Raw genomic sequence first — 15,853 nt, 5'->3', positions numbered from 1 at the left:
GATTTCACACGAACCCTATGAGATGGCTCCACCCCCTGCCAATCCTTACAACGGTGGGGGGGGGGGATTACAGTGGAGCAGTGAGGGTCCAGCCCTCGACACCACCCACATTCTACCCCTCACCCCCAAATAATTTTATTGAAAGAGAACACAATGGCTCAGTTTTGTGGAGAGAGCTGGAATATGGGACATCTCTTTGCAGCAATCAGCACAGCCCTGACTGGCCAGAGGCCCTTTGAGCTGGAAGCCTCCAAGAATTGGAAAAGGTCCAATCTCTTTGCTGTCACTCAGTCCCAGGGTAAGGCTAGGGAACGGTGAAGGGTCCCTGGGGGACCAACGGGTCATTTTGTCTTGTGCAATGGACTACAATCTGAAGGAGCTGGAATTCAGGGAGAAACCCTTCAGCTCTCCAATCCTGGCATTGGGTTTTGTGTTGCTGCCTTACCCCTCCCCACCCCCACCCCGATACCATTACCAATTAATTGTCAGGGGATTCTTTTCAACTCCTCTGGATGGTGGGGGTGGGACTGGGTGTTATTGAGGTCTTTGCTGGAACTATAGGTGGGGGCATGGAGATGTTCGCACCCAATTCTTCAACCTCCTTCGTGTGCCCCATTCAGACCTTGTCCAGCTGAGTGCCCCCGGGATCTGCAGATTCCTCCTTAAGGGGCTCTGGCTGATTATGAGATGCCCAATTTCCTTCTGACCCTCCCCCCCCACAGTGAACAGCCTACTCTCAGGGCCTGACTCATAAAGTGATCTGAGCATCTGTAGAACTAGCTGCCTGTATTACAGCCACCATTACATATCTGATCCATCTCCTCCCAGCTCTGTGTGCTGCTTTACAGTCACATAGTACAGAAAAGGGCCTTTTGGCCCATTCAGCCTGTGCTAACCCACCTACACTAAACCCACTTCCAAGCACTTCCTGCTGTTATGACATTCCAAGTCCTCACCCGTGCAGGTTTTAAGGTTGTTTTAAGGTCTTCCTCCTTGATCTCACGCCCCAATCATTTCCTTCGTCCTCTTCCCCAGCCAAACCGCTGGGGAAGAGGATGAGGTCCAGCTGTCATTCACCCACCTCTGTCCCCAATCCTCAGCTGCTTCCCCTCCTTTCCTCCTGCCCCTTTATCAGCCTCTATCCCACTCACCTCTCCATCCCCCAGAACCCCAAGTGCCTTTACATCTGGTTCAGAGAAAATGCTGAGTGTTGGGTATGAGCCTGACCAAGTCTGAGTTGCTGCTGGTTGGGAGTTAGTGAATTGTCGGCTGGGGTGGGGGGGGATGGTGGGGTTGGAGAGTGCACAGAAATTGTCACAAACCAGTCCCTGCCATCCCCCGACAAACCTCATTCAGCCGAGCAGACTGAGCGAACAGCACTGCCTTATAAAAACATAACCATCCCGTGGCACTTAATCAGAGACATTTCCAACTGTTTTAATATTGGAAAGCCCTCCTGATGGCTACCCTGGCTAGTTTATAAGATTATAAATCCAACACTGTAATTGTGATGTACAGTTTCATTATCCTGCACTAAATAAGTTAATAAAAACAGAATAGATTTTCTTTCTGTGTGTGCTGAGCTGTGCAGGGATTTGTCATGAGAAACTTGAAGCAACTTTTCCCAGGATGTGGGGAGTGTTGCAGGGACGATGGTCGGGGAGCTGTGAGAGTTGCAGGTGCAATCTCAGTGCTGTATAAAAACCTCCCCCTCCGTCCCTCTGTCCACAGTCCACCCTCAGCCCTGCCCACAGGCTTTTCCACACGGTTCAGGATGGATGCCGCTGAGATTTTCTTTTCATTTCACAGCCCAGGCCATCTGCATCTGCAGCTCCCCCCCCCCCCCCCGGTTCCTCCTGCACCTTCCCAGTTACTGGAGTTGTCAGTTTTAATGGCCTTGCTAAATAACAATATGGCAGACAGAGCGCACCACAGAACTGAGAAAACCCTGGCCTCCTGTCCCGGCTAAATGGGGAATTCGATTGTTTCAGCTCCGACTGGGAAAGGCAATTTCATGCATTATACATAATTGGCAAAGAAAATGTTTCATAAAGAAAATAATAAGTAAGTGGCCAGCGAAATGGGGTATTGTGGCCAAGGTAATCAAAATTTATCAAATCTAAAATACATCTAAATCTGTTTCTTTGCAGAAAGCAGCACCTTTCTGTTCTTTTATTAATCTCTATGGTTTGAATGAAAATTCTAAACATTGGAAAGGAGAGCAATAGGAAAGACTGAGCTATATTCATATATAACCCCTACTTGACTGCACTTTCAAGCAAGAAGCTTATTAGGAGCCGTCACACACCGTGTTAGTTATGACTTTCAGAAGAAAATGCATCCAGAATGTACACGCTGGAATTATTCCTGACCCCGCTGAATCAATGCTAACACAGCTCACCTTCTGTTCCACTCTAACCCTGAACATTGACTCTCGTTTTTAGGTTTTTCTCCCCTTGCTCCTGTCTCCCAAGAAAATGACCAAACCAATTCCCTTAGATGTCTGAAACAGCCCAAAGGGGCCATGGCCCCTGCCCCAGGTTGGGGAGGGGGTGTAGCAAAAACCACACGGGTAAGATCGTGAGGGCATGAGTTCAAATCTCACCAGGGTGCGTACAAAATTGAATCCAACAAAGAGATCTGGAGCTGAAAGCTGGACTCGTGGTAACCATGACAACTATCATTGGTTAAAAAATACCTGGTTCTCTAACCGGAGGGAAATCTGCCATTTTTACCTGGTCTGGCCTACATGTGACTCTAGGCCTACAGTGATGTGTTTGACTCTGAACAGCCCTGTGGGCAAATCAAGATGAGTAATAAATACTGGAAGAGCCAGTAATGCCCACATCCTCTGAATAAATATAAATATTACTGCCTTCTCGAGTGGAACACAGCAGTGTGTACCATCTACAAGATGAACTGCAGAAATTCACCACAGATCCTCAGACAGCACCTTCCAAACCCATGACCACTTCCATTTGGAAGGACAAGGGCAGCAGATACATGGTAATACCACCCCCTGCAAGTTCCCCTCCGAGCCCCTCACCATCCTGACTTGGAAATATATCACCGTTCCTTCAGTGTCACTGGGTCAGAATCCTGGAATTCCCTCCCTCAGGGACATTGTGGGTCTACCCACAGCACATGGACTGCAGCGGTTCAAGAAGGCAGGTCACCCCAACCTTCATGAGGGGGCAACTAGGGACGGGCAGTAAATGCTGGGCCCAGACAGTGAGACCCATGCGTCACGAGAGAATAAACAAAAGCCCCTCAGTCCTGGGGAATTACAGAGAGCCAATAAACGCTGGCCCACCCAGGAACACCTCATCCCATAAAAGAAACCAAATCTACTGTTGGCAAGGGAATACAAGCCTCATCTAACCTGTCGCTATAGATTGACTTCAGCACTGGAAACATTCTGGTGTATCGGTGGTACTGCCTCTTATCAGCCTTACGGAATAAATATTTATACAATATTTATTAACCAGAGCTGTACTGAGGGAGTGCTGCACTGTCAGAGCTGTACTGAGGGAATGCTGCACTGTCAGTGCTGTACTGAGGGAGTGCTGCACTGTCAGAACTTTACAGGGGGAGTGCTGCACTGTCAGAGCTTTACAGGGGGAGTGCTGCAATGTCAGAGCTTTACAGGGGGAGTGCTGCAATGTCAGAGCTTTACAGGGGGAGTGCTGCAATGTCAGAACTGTACTGAGGGAATGCTGCACTGTCAGGGCTATACAGGGGGAGTGCTGCACTGTCAGAGCTGTACTGAGGGAGTGCTGCACTGTCAGGGCTATACAGGGGGAGTGCTGCACTGTCAGAGCTGTACAGGGGGAGTGCTGCACTGTCAGAGCTGTACAGGAGGGTGCTGCACTGTCCGAGCTATACTGAGGGAGTGTTGCACTGTCAGGGCTGTACAGGGGGAAGGGCTGCACTGTGGGGGCTGTATACTAAGGGTGTGCTGCACTGTCAGGGCTGTACAGGGGGAGTGCTGCACTGTCAGCTGTACTGAGGGAGTGCTGCACCTTCAGAGCTGTACAGGGGGAGTGCTGCACTGTCAGCTGTACTGAGGGAGTGCTGCACTGTCAGAGCTGTACTGAGGGAGTGCTGCACCTTCAGAGCTGTACAGGGGGAGTGCTGCACTGTCAGCTGTACTGAGGGAGTGCTGCACTGTCAGAGCTGTGCTGAGGGAGTGCTGCACCTTCAGAGCTGTACTGAGGGAGTGCTGCACTGTCAGAGCTGTACAGGGGGAGTGCTGCACTGTCAGAGCTGTACTGAGGGAGTGCTGCACTGTCAGAGCTGTACTGAGGGAATGCTGCACTGTCAGAGCTGTACTGAGGGAGTGCTGCACTGTCAGAGCTGTACAGGGGGAGTGCTGCACTGTCACAGCACTGATGTTTGGATGCTGCTAAAATGAGACCAGTTTCTGTGTGATGGATGTTCGACTCCGTGCCACTGTCTCAGGGAAGAAACAGCAGAGCTTTCCCTGGTGTCCTGGCCAATGGTGATGTCTCGAACACGGTCAGTAATCATGTTACCTAATCAGATGCTCATCACTATTTGTGGGATCTAGCTGTGCATAGGTTGGCTGCTGATTTGCCTGCATTACAGTAGTGACCATCTTTGTACATTCCACAGAGTCATTGGCTGTGAGGTGCTTTGGTTTGTCTGGAGGTTGTGACTGGCACTACAGAAATGTACCCCAGTTAGAGGCAGCGCCTTCCAGGCAGGTGGGGAAAGAAAGCTTTTGAAAATGTGCAGCATATCGATTACTTGCTGCCTGGTGAGAATGTGGATTGGGGACTGGTGAATAAAGACAGACTGCCCCCTGGAGTGAGCTCACTGTTGGGAAAATGTGTCCTGGTGATAAGATACCCTCAGTTCGAATGAATAATATTCCTCGGGATCAGGTCTCTATAAAATGCTCGCTTGTAAATTCAGTGTGCTAAGATCAAATAAACGAACAAGGAAAACAGCTTTATTCGCCACACAGCACAGATGAAGCTGTGTTCATATTGTGTCTCCTCTGACTGCTTTGAATTATTTCCAAAGTACATGAGCCAAATAAACAATGTAAACCACATGTAACTCCAACAGTCATTGTCCAGCACACAATCCAGTGCCAAGACTAGTCAACATTATTAGGCCCGAATCTTGAAAGTGAGCCACATCATGAGGGAGTGATTTCGGGAAACGATTCTTTGTGCAAGGGGGAGTGGGAAACTGGAACTGTCTAGCCCCCAGCAAAGCTATTCGAGGCTGGGGATTAATTAAATCCCTCCAAACTGGGATTTGCGTGAGACAACAGTGTAACAGGGCCAAGGTGAGTAACGAGTGGCAGTACCTTGACCAGCCGCACTTTCCTGGGCAGGTTTTTAGGGCAGAGTGGCCTCCTTCTCTTCCTTTACACCTATCTACCTGAGCTCTGTGTGTGAGTTCACTCAGGATGGCAGAATTGTTATGGTGCAGAAGAGACTGTTCAGCCCATTGTGCCTGTGCTGGTACTGTAACCTAGAGGCAGTCTCCTGCCTTTTCCCCACATCCCTGCGCTCTATTACAGTCCAAATGACCATCCAATGTCCTCCCAAATGCCTCAGTTGTGACTTGAAGACAGTAGGGACTGCAGATGCTGAAAGTCAGAGTCAATCGATGTGAAACTGGAAAAGCAGAGCAGGTCAGACAGCGTCTGAGGAGCAGGAGAGTCAAAGTGGCGGCCCAGTACATCGACTGACCTGTTCCCTGAATACTGCCTGAGCTGCTGGGCGTTTCCAGCTTCACATTGATTGACTGTGCCTCAGTTGTGAACCTGCCTCCCCCAAATTTGGATAGAAAACTGGCTAACCGGTCGAAGTCAGAGAGTGGTGGTAGATGGTAAATATTCAGCCTGGAGCCCAGTTACAAGTGGAGTTCCGCAGGGATCAGTTCTGGGTCCTCTGCTGTTTGTAATTTTTATTAATAACTTGGAAGAGGGAGTCGAAGGGTGGGTCAGTAAATTCGCAGACGATACAAAGATTGGTGGAGTTGTGGACAGTGAGGAGGGCATTTGTCGTTTGCAAAGGGACTTAGATATGATGCAGAGCTGGGCTGAGGAGTGGCAGATGGAGTTCAACCCTGCCAAGTGCGAGGTTGTCCATTTTGGAAGAACAAATAAGAATGCGGAATACAGGGTTAACGGTAGGGTTCTTAGTCAGGTGGTGGAACAGAGGGATCTTGGGGTCTATGTACATAGATCTTTGAAGGTTGCCACTCAGGTGGATAGAGTTTGTAAGAAGGCCTATGGTGTATTATCATTCATTAGCAGAGGGATTGAATTCAAGAGTCGTGAGGTGATGTTGCAGCTGTACAGGACTTTGGTTAGGCCACATTTGGAGTACTGTGTGCAGTTCTGGTCGCCTCACTTTAGGAAAGATGTGGAAGCTTTGGAGAGGGTGCAGAGAATATTTACCAGGATGTTGCCTGGAATGGAGAATAGGTTGTACGAGGATAGGTTGAGAGTTCTCGTACTTTTCTCGTTGGAACGGCGAAGAATGAGGGGTGACTTGATAGAGGTTTATAAGATGATCAGGGGAATAGATAAAGTAGACAGTCAGAAACTTTTCCCCCGGGTACAACAGAGTGTTACAAGGGGACATAAATTTAAGGTGAAGGGTGGAAGGTATAGGGGAGATGTCAGGGGTGGGTCTTTACCCAGAGAGTGGTGGGGGCATGGAATGCGCTGCCCGTGGGAGTGGTAGAGTCAGAATCATTGGTGACCTTTAAGCGGCATTTGGATAGGTACATGGATGGGTGCTTAATCTAGGATAGAAGTTCGGCACAACATCGTGGGCCGAAAGGCCTGTTCTGTGCTGTATTGTTCTATGTTCTATGTTCTAAATTTCCAGGCAGTGCATTCCAGACACCAGACCCAAACTATTCACTGGGTGAGAAAGATTTTCCTCACATGACCCTTGTGGGAACAGCTTCTCCCTCTCCAGCTCTCTCATGGAGGTCTCTGTCAGATCATGTCCCAGCCTTCTCTTCCAGGACGACCTGTCCGGAATTCTTCGATTTCCGATCGAATCCGAGAGTCACAGTCACACAGCACAGAAATAGACCTGTCGGACCAACCTGTTCATGCAGACCAGGTTTGTTATAGTGAGGCGTGCGAGAACAACATTTCTTAACAGTGAAATGTTTTCAGCCCAGTGGTACCTAAACAGTAATGTACTTTTCCCACACCCCAACTATTGCCTTGAATTCAGGAACTCCTATCCATAGAGCTCAATATTTTCCAAATACTTCCCTTAACTCCTCCAGATCTGTGTGAATTAGAAAATACCCAAACATTATTCACAAATCTTCTCTAAAGGCATTCTTCATTTTGGAGAGTTGCTCTTCTTCACCAGCTCTATCCTCATCACTGAAGTTCCTTATTCCTGGAAACAGTTCTCTGAACAGTGACTTGGCCATGCCGCGTGACACCAACAGCCCAGGTTCAATTCCTTGGTCTGAAGGCATGGGGACCCTCAGGTTAAATCCATCTCTAGTCATTCTCCCTCTCTGCCTCTCTTGCTGCCCCTCTCTCTCTCTCTCTGGCTGTCTCTGCCTCTCTCTCTCTCTCCCTCTCTCTCTCGGCCCCTCTCTCTCTCTTTCTCTCTGCCTCTGTCTCCTTCGTTCTTTCTCTCTCTCTCTCTCTTTCCAATGGCATGGGACAATGGCAATTATTACTTCCATCTTGGCTCTGGGTGCTGGAGGGAGCTAAGGATTAAAGCAGCTGAAAACACACTGAGTGCAGTGATGAAGGTCCCGTTGTTCGGGGGGACAGAGTTCGGGGAGCTGTGTGAGCATGGGACATTTTCATGTTTCAATGAGAGAACTCTTGTGGCACAGTCCTTCCTTCTGAACCGGACACAGACATTGCTGGAAAGACTCAGCATGTCCGGCAGCATCTGTAGAGAGAAAACACAACCAACGGTTTGGGAGCAGTGACACCTCCTCAGAACAGGGGCCACGCCTAACCTTCTGCAAAGCTGTCTCCTTAACATCTCTGAACAAACTGATGAGGAAAATCCCGACCGAACCAGCAAAGATCTGGGGGGGTGGGGAGCAGGGATTGAGAATTTTAACATTGTAATATGACAAGTCTCAGCTGCTTTTGAGAGACAGGAGTTTGCTTTGTTGTTCTCTGCACATTTTCTTAGAAAATAAATCACTTCCTGAGCTCAAAAAGAAGCAGAGCGTTATCTTGTTACTGGAGGCAGTTGAAAGGATTTGTGATCGGTTCAGTTCTGAACATTCCACAAGTTCAAGCCCTTGTGTTTCTCATTTTCGGGATCATGTATCTGCACAGTGTGTGTTTGGAGGCTCGGTTGGTGCTGGTTAAGCTTTCTGACCTCCACATTCAAAGCCTCGATGAATATCCAGCCCACATTAATGTGATGAAGTCCTCCTCCCTATAAGGATTCCAAGCAAAATGAGTGGAATAAATCTGCACAGCCTGAAGCCCTGAACTGCCATAATGGGAAATTAACGCAGCTCACATTGAGGACACATGTGCAGCTCTTTTTGCAGATGTGGTTAAGGTCCACAGCTGAGGCCCATATCACAGTATCTCTAGCTGCAAGCAATGCAGGCAGTGGGAAGCAGCCAAGTGGCAAATGGAATTCAATGCAGCTCAATTTGAGGTGATGCACTTTGGGAAGAATAACAGGAAAGCAGATTATTGGGTCAATGGAAAGATTCTTGGTCGTGTGGATGTGCAGAGGGATCTTGGAGTCCATGTACATAGATCCCTGAAGGTTGCCCCCCAGGTTGATAGTGCTGTTAAGGCGGCATACGGTGTGTTAGGTTTCATTGGGAGAGGGATTGAGTTCCGGAACCACAATATCATGCTGCAACTGAACAAAACACTGGTGCGGCCACACTTGGAATGATGTGTATAGTTCTGGTCGCCATATTTCGGGAATGATGTGGAAGCATTGGAAAAGGTGCAGAGGGGGTTTACCAGGATGTTGCCTGGTTTGGAGGTAAGGTCTTATGAGGAAAGACTGAGAGATTTGGGTCTGTTCTCATTGGAAAGAAGAAGGCTAGGAGGGGATTTGATAGAGACACACAAGACGATCAAAGGATTCGATAGGGTAGACAGTGAAAGTCTTTTTCCTAGGATGATGACGTCAGCGTGTACGAGGGGGCATAACTACAAATTGAGGGGTGATAGCTTTAAGACAGATGTCACAGGCAGGTTATTTACACAGAGAGTGGTAAGGGTATGGAATGCCCTACCTGCTAATGTAGTTAACTCAACCATATTAGGGAGATTTAAACAATCCTTAGATAAGCAAAAGGAATGATGATGGGATAGTGTAGGGTGACGAGCTGAGAATAGTTCACAGGTTGGTGTAACGTCACGGGCTGAAGGGTCTGTTCTGCGCTGTATTATTCTATGTTCTATGTTGGCCAGTCTTTGGAAACACTGGCAGTCGACATAGAGACGGGAAATAAATGCGGGCCAGCCAGCAACACCCACCATTCCACAAAATGAACTTTAAACAAATAAATCCAATTGCAAAGTCAGGAAGACCCTTCTCCACACACACAGCGATGACCCCACTTCCACAGGGAATGGTCAAAGGGAGTACTGTAGATACAATGAAGGGGAGGCTGGATAAACACGTGAGGGAGAGAAGCATAAGGCCGGGAGAGAAAAGGTTTGTGTGTAGACGTTTTAGGTTCAATGACCTTTCAGTACTCTGTAAATTCAATGCAATGCCTCTCCTGATAACCTGTTAACCATTACTGAACACAAACATGTTCTGTTCTCTCCACACCCATGGATTTGGACACAATTTGTCAGAAAAAGAAAGTAAAGCTCACCTTAAGCAAAACTGACAGACTTGTGTTAACATTGCAAATTGTATCAACAAAATACATCCTCCTCCAACAGGAGAAAGCTTCAACATTTATCTCGAGCTGAAGGGTTCTACAGGAAGGACACAGTTCCTCCTATAGCAATATTCAGTCATTCATGGCACATGGTCAACGCTGACTGGGCCCAGCATTTATTGCCCGCCCCTAGTTGCCCCTTGAGAAGGTGGGGGTGAGCTGCCTTCTTGAATCGATGCAGTTCATGTGCTGTGGGTTGACCACGATGTTGGTATTTCAGGATTTTGACCCGGGGTACTGAAGGAATGGTAATGTATTGGTACATTTAACACATTGAAATCTGTACAGTGGGTAGAATTTAACACCTGAAAGTGACATTAGGGCAGACAGTCAGAGATGTGGTCCCTGGGCCAGGGATAAAAAAAATGTGTTTCAAAGCGGCGAGAGGGAGGAGAAAGATTTTAACATAGAACATAGAACATAGAACAATACAGCACAGAACAGGCCCTTCAGCCCACGATGTTGTGCCGAACTTCTATCCTAGATTAAGCACCCATCCATGTACCTATCCAAATGCCGCTTAAAGGTCGCCAATGAATCTGACTCTACCACTCCCTCGGGCAGCGCATTCCATGCCCCCACCACTCTCTGGGTAAAGAACCCACCCCTGACATCTCCCCTATACCTTCCACCCTTCACCTTAAATTTATGTCCCCTTGTAACACTCTGTTGTACCCGGGGAAAAAGTTTCTGACTGTCTACTCTATCTATTCCGCTGATCATCTTATAAACCTCTATCAAGTCACCCCTCATCCTTCGCCGTTCCAACGAGAAAAGGCCGAGAACTCTCAACCTATCCTCGTACAACCTACTCTCCATTCCAGGCAACATCCTGGTAAATCTTCTCTGCACCCTCTCCAAAGCTTCCACATCTTTCCTAAAGTGAGGCGACCAGAACTGCACACAGTACTCCAAATGTGGCCTAACCAAAGTCCTGTACAGCTGCAACATCACCTCACGACTCTTGAATTCAATCCCTCTGCTAATGAACGATAATACTCCATAGGCCTTCTTACAAACTCTATCCACCTGAGTGGCAACCTTCAAAGATCTATGTACATAGACCCCAAGATCCCTCTGTTCCTCCACCTGACCAAGAACCCTACCATTAACCCTGTATTCCGCATTCTTATTTGTTCTTCCAAAATGGACAACCTCACACTTGGCAGGGTTGAACTCCATCTGCCACTCCTCAGCCCAGCTCTGCATCCTATCTAAGTCCCTCTGCAGCCGACAACAGCCCTCCTCACTGTCCACAACTCCACCTATCTTTGTATCATCTGCAAATTTACTGACCCACCCTTCGACTCCCTCCTCTAAGTCATTAATAAAAATTACAAACAGCAGAGGACCCAGAACTGATCCCTGCGGAACTCCACTTGTAACTGGACTCCATGCTGAATATTTACCATCTACCACCACTCTCTGACTTCTACCGGTTAGCCAGTTTTCTATCCAATTGGCCAAATTTCCCTCTATCCCATGCCTCCTGACTTTCCGCATAAGCCTACCATGGGGAACCTTATCAAATGCCTTACTAAAATCCATGTACACTACATCCACTGCTCTACCCTCATCCACATGCTTGGTCACCTCCTCGAAGAATTCAATAAGACTTGTAAGGCAAGACCTACCCTTCACAAATCCGTGCTGGCTGTCCCTAATCAAGCAGTGTCTTTCCAGATACTCGTAAATCCTATCCCTCAGTACCCTTTCCATTACTTTGCCTGCCACAGAAGTAAGACTAACTGGCCTGTAATTCCCGGGGTTATCCCTATTCCCTTTTTTGAACAGGGGCACAACATTCGCTACTCTCCAGTCCCCTGGTACCACCCCAGTTGCCAGTGAAGACGAGAAGATCATTGCCAACGGTACTGCAATTTCCTCTCTTGCTTCCCACATAATCCTAGGATATATCCCATCAGGCCCGGGGGACTTGTCTATCCTCAAGTTGTTCAAAATGTCCAACACATCTTCCTTCCTAACAGGTATCTCTTCTAGCTTATCAGTCCGTTTCACACTCTCCTCTTCAACAATACGGTCCCTCTCGTTCGTAAATACTGAAGAGAAGTACTTGTTCAAGACCTCTCCTATCTCTTCCGACTCAATACACAGTCTCCCACCACTGTCCTTGATCGGACCTACCCTCGTTCTGGTCATTCTCAGGTTTCTCACATATGCATAGAATGCCTTGGGGTTATCCTTGATCCTATCCTATTTTAGGAAGGAATTCCAGAGACTGGGACTCATGAACAGAGATCAATGATAAGGACAATTAAAATCAGAAATCCTCAAACACTAGAGACGGCTTGGTAATAGGAGACAGAGGGTGGTGGTAGAGAGTTATTTCTCAGGCTGGAGGCTTGTGCCCAGCAGTATTCCGCAGGGATTGGTACCGGGTCCACTATTGTTTGCCATTTACATAAATGATTTGGATGAGAATTTAGAAGGATGGTTAGTAAGTTTGCAAATGACACCAATTAGTAGTGGAGAGTGAAGAAGGTTATCTGAGATTACAAAGAGATCTCGATCAATTAGGTCTATGGGCTGAGGAATGGTAGATGGAGTTTAATTTGGATAAATATGCGGCATTGCATTTTGGTAAAACAAACAAGGGCAGGACTTCTACATTTCATGGTCCGGGCCTGGGTAGTGTCGAACAGAGAGAGAGACTTAGGGGTTCAGGTACATAGCTCTTGAAAGGTTGTGTAGACAGGGTGGTTAAGAAGGTGTTTAGCAACTTGCCTTTATTGCTCAGACCATTGATTTCAGGATTTGCGACGTCATGTTGAGATTGAACTGGTGAGGCCACATTTGAAGTACTGAGTCCAGTCCTGGTCAGCCTGTTATCGAAAGGAAATTATTTAAATTAGACACGGTGCAAAAAAAGATTTCCCGGGATGTTGGAAGGTTTGAGTTATAAAGACAGACTTGGACTTTTCTCAGGCGCAAGTGAGGACTGCAGATGCTGGAGGTTAGAGTCGAGATTAAAGTGGTGCTAGAAAAGCACAGCAGGTCAGGCAGCATCTGAGGGGCAGGAAAAATCTACGTTTCAGCAGCTTTTACCCAAAACATTGATTCTCCTGCTCCTCGGATGCTGCCTGACCTGCTGGTTTTTTCCAGCACCACTCTAATCTGGGACTTTTCTCACAGCAGCATAGAAAGCTGAGGGGTGATCTTATAGACGTTTATAAAATCGTGAGGGGAATAGATAAGGTGAATAGTCAAGGTCTTTTGCCTAGGGTGGGGGAGTTTAAACTCGGGGGGAAATATTTTTAAGATGAGAGGCGAAAAATTTAAAAGGGACCTGAGAGGCAACTTTTCACTCAGAGGGTGGTTTCTAAGTGCAATGACCTGTCAGAGGAAATGGTAGATGCAGGTACAGTTCAACATTTAAAAGCTATTTGGAGAGGTACGTGGCCAGGAAGGGTTTAAGGGATATGGGCTAAACATGGACAAATGGGACTATTTTAGTTTGGAAATCTGGTCGGCATGGACACATTGGACCGAAGGGTCTGTTTCTGTGCTGTATGACTCTCTGACTATTACGTGATGAGATGTCAGAGGATCATTAATCTTACAGAACCCTGTTGGGTGAGTATCATAAAGTCAAGAAATTGCTGGTCCGGGAGCTCTGCAATTTCATCCTAAATCACTCCGAATACTTTTTGCAAACTGTTAGATGACTACAAAGATCGCGGAGAGTTTGGGGGTTAACAGAGATATGGAGTGGTGAGGACTTGGAATGATTTAAAAACACCAAAGACCTTATGTTTAAATAAAGATTCCTCCTGCAATCTTAATTTTTACATGATGCAATGTACGATTTCAAAGTTATCATCCGTTGACCCAACATGGGAATGGAGAACAAGTTTAATAGTCAAGGAAAGTGGGATTAGATATTGGAGAATAATTATGATAATGGCCACGTTGGAATTCAATGTCTAGTTTAAAATTTGATGTTATTATTAAGTTAATATAATAATTACGTTTAATTAAACTTAGTTTGATGTTGTGATTGCAAATTCCCTATTGATTTGGGAATCTCCTTTTCAGAAACTTGCCATTCCACAATTGTATCATTTTGTGCTGCAGTACTCCCCAGTGGCAGGAAGGTGGAATTGCACCAAGTGTGACAGGTTTACATGGGCATTTTCCATTACAAATTTAAAAATGGAAAAAGTCAGCAAGAAAGGGAGAAAGAGCGAACATTTCTCCAGTGCTTTTCATTACCTCAGCCCAATACAAAGCATTTCATCACTGTGAAGTATTTGTGAAGTGTCATTTAATGTTGCAAGGTCAGAAAAACAGTAAGCAGTTTGAGCAGAGTACTGAGAGGTCTGGAGGAAGCAGACATGAAGAAGGTGTTTACACTCGTAGGAGAGACTAGGACCCAAGGGCACAGCCTCCGAGTGAAGGGACAACCTTTTACAACAGAGATGAGGAGTCATTTCTCCAGCCAGAGGGTGGGGAAGCTCTGGAACTCACTGCCACAGAGAGGGCTGTGGAGGACAAGTCACTGAGAGATCGATAGATTTGTGATTAGGATGGGGATCAAGGATTACGAGGAGACAGCATTGTATTGAGAAACATATCAGCCATGATTGAATGGTGGAGCAGCCTTGATGGGCCGAATGGTCTGAGTCTGCTCCTGTCTCTGGTGGTCCTGTTACAAAATACATGAAAATACACCCCTTCAAGAATTGGAAGAGTTCTCACTGATGTCTTTCAATTCCTGCCACCACTCCCCCACCATAACCTTTTCATTCCCTTACTGATGTTACAAGTCAGTTATATAAATAAATAAATAAAATCTCCCTGGCAAACACACCCAGATATAAGCATCTACGTACACAGTTTCACACTCGCCTGTATACACTCACTCAGACATAAACAGTTTCACACTCATCTGTATACACTGACTCAGACATACACAGTCTCTCACTCGCCTGTATACACTCACTCATACGTACACAGTCTCACACTCGCCTGTATACACTCACTCAGACATACGCAGTCTCACACTCACCTGTATACACTCACTCAGACACGCACAGTCTCACACTCGCTGGTATACACTCACTCAGACATACACAGTCTCACACACACCTGTATACCCTCACTCGGACATACGCAGTCTCACACTCACCTGTATACACTCACTCAGACACGCACAGTCTCACACACGCTGATATACACTCACTCAGACATACACAGTCTCTCACTCACCTATATACAATCACTCAGACATACACAGTCTCACACACACCTGTATACCCTCACTCGGACATACGCAGTCTCACACTCACCTGTATACACTCACTCAGACACGCACAGTCTCACACACGCTGGTATACACTCACTCAGACATACACAGTCTCACACACACCTGTATACCCTCACTCAGACATACACAGTCTCTCACTCACTTGTATACACTCACTCACCTGTATACACTCACTCAGACTTGCACAGTCTCTCGCACCTGTATACACTCACTCAGACATACACAGTCTCTCACTCACCTATATACAATCACTCAGACATACACAGTCTCACACTCACCTGTATACACTCACTAAGATGTACACAGTCTCACTCACCCGTATACACTCACTCAGACATATACAGTCTCACACCCGCCTGTATACACTCACGCAGACATACAGTCTTATTCTCATCTGTATACACTCAATCAGACATACACCATCTCACACTCGCCTGTATACACTCACTCAGACATACAGAGTCTCACACTCACCTGTACACACTCACTCAGACATACACAGTCTCACACTCGCCTGTATATCCTCATTCAGACGCACACAGTCTCACACTCGCCTGTATACACACACTCAGACATACACTGTTTCTCACTCGCCTGTTTACACTCACTCATGCGTGCACAGTCTCACACTCGCCTGTATACACTCAT

At 46.9% G+C, this 15,853-nt stretch overlaps 1 protein-coding gene and 1 long non-coding RNA gene across 3 annotated transcripts in view; one reads left to right on the top strand and one right to left on the bottom strand.

Annotated features, from left to right (window-relative positions):
- Positions 1–15,853, bottom strand: part of LOC140465657 (uncharacterized) — a 107,285-nt gene that overhangs the window by 27,362 nt on the left and 64,070 nt on the right. For both annotated transcript variants that reach the window (XR_011955133.1, XR_011955134.1), the window contains exon 2: positions 12,660–12,761. This is a non-coding gene — a long non-coding RNA (uncharacterized lncRNA). The remainder of the gene's footprint in view (positions 1–12,659; positions 12,762–15,853) is intronic.
- The window catches only part of skap1 (src kinase associated phosphoprotein 1), a 702,970-nt gene that overhangs the window by 674,600 nt on the left and 12,517 nt on the right, over positions 1–15,853 (top strand). The window lies entirely within an intron of this gene.

The sequence above is a fragment of the Chiloscyllium punctatum genome, chromosome 42 (genome assembly GCF_047496795.1).
Source record: "Chiloscyllium punctatum isolate Juve2018m chromosome 42, sChiPun1.3, whole genome shotgun sequence".
Lineage (NCBI taxonomy): Eukaryota > Metazoa > Chordata > Chondrichthyes > Orectolobiformes > Hemiscylliidae > Chiloscyllium > Chiloscyllium punctatum.
The sequence above is the reverse complement of the archived record's forward strand: the minus strand, read 5'-3'. Positions and strand labels throughout refer to the sequence as shown.